A 1,538-nucleotide genomic window follows, 5' to 3' on the forward strand; every position below is an offset into this window, starting at 1 on the left:
AAGAGTTTGAACTGAATCCTCTCATTAATTGGTAGCCAGTGAAGAGCTTGACAGAGAGTGTCAGCAGAGGAAGAGTGAGAGGAGAGATGAATGAGTCGAGCAGCAGAGTTCAGTACACAATTGAGCGGTGCTAGTCGGTTAGTTGGAAGTCCACCAAGCAATATATTGCAATAGTCCAATCGAGATATAATAAGAGCATGTACTAACATTTTGGTTGCGTCATGGGAGAGAAAAGATCGGACAAGAGAGTAGTGCACTGGTCCTGGAGGTACTGCAATACCAGGTTGATGCGCGGAGTGGACAGAGCAAGCTCTTCTTCCATCTCCCTGTTCCAAAAATCCATTTAATATATGGTCCCCAGATAGGGGACGTATCAGATATTAAACTGATAAGAACAGATACTACACTTGATCTTAGCCAAAAGGCCGAGAATTACATAACAGGAGCCTATAGGCACAGATGTCTTGGCACCCTAGACTTACCCCTCCACAAGCCTACACCACCAAACTGCACCACAAGTGTGCTGGCTGGCCTAGCTGTCACTTCTCCCTTACTTCCTTTGCCTGTAATAGGTAGCTACAGGTGCCCCTTAATATTAGGTAGCCAGTGGTAAGGCTCAGTATTAAGTTGCATAGGGAAGTAGGGAGGAAGGCACTTGAAGAGCCGCCTTTCTATCATCAGGCGCCTGTAGGCACGTGCCTACACTGCATTATGGTAAATTTGGTCCTGTCTATAGTGGAGGGCGGGCAATGCATACACAATCAGGCAGAGGAGGGTAAGGGAGGAAATTACATCAGGAATGGCTTCAAAATAGCCACAGTTAAAATGGGAAATGATAAGAATGATTTTCTCTTTTTTTACTGTAGAAAAATCACTAAAATCAAAACGTGGACAGTGCAATACATGTAAGTAGAGCTAATATTTATCTAGTTATATACAGTATGTGGGGGGTTTTCTGAGATAGTATGGCTGACAGCTCCTCTTTAAGAAAAAACAATGTTCTAAAAGCTTGCAATAAACCAAGTACAGTTAGTCATCAAAGGTTTTACCGGTATCAACATTTGTTGGTTTAATGTCTGCATTGTGCCATGTTTTTTATTTTCGCAGTTTTTTTGTCTTTCAGAAGGTCAACCAACAGTTGCCTTCTTTTTAAACAGATTTTGATTACTGTAGGGTCATTTGGGTGCCCCCTTTAGTTGTTCCTTTCATTTTTATAATGGGCTTGATTCACAAAGCCGTGCAAACTGTTTAGCACGGGTGTGCTAAACAGTTAGCACGTGAAGTGCCGTTCGCAGACTTTTGTGCGCGCAAAGTGCCGCGATTTGCGTGATCGCGGACTTTTGCGCATGCAATTAGCCGCAAATTGCATGCGCAAAAGACCGCGATCGCACGGATCGCAGCACATTGCGTGCGCAAAAGTCAGCGAACGGCACTTCACGTGCTAACTGTTTAGCACGCCCGTGCTAAACAGTTTGCACGGCTTTGTGAATCAAGTCCTAAGGGCTTGATTCACTATGCGGTGCTAACCTACTTAGCAC

General features: G+C 44.2%; 1 non-coding gene across 1 annotated transcript; it reads right to left on the bottom strand.

Moving 5' to 3' along the window:
* Positions 1 to 246: 246 nt before the first annotated feature.
* On the bottom strand, positions 247 to 437 carry LOC137526260 (U2 spliceosomal RNA). The gene has a single exon (XR_011023097.1). It is a non-coding gene; the product is annotated as a U2 spliceosomal RNA (small nuclear RNA).
* Positions 438 to 1,538: the final 1,101 nt, after the last annotated feature.

The sequence above is a fragment of the Hyperolius riggenbachi genome, chromosome 7 (assembly GCF_040937935.1).
Source record: "Hyperolius riggenbachi isolate aHypRig1 chromosome 7, aHypRig1.pri, whole genome shotgun sequence".
Classification (NCBI taxonomy): Eukaryota; Metazoa; Chordata; class Amphibia; order Anura; family Hyperoliidae; genus Hyperolius; species Hyperolius riggenbachi.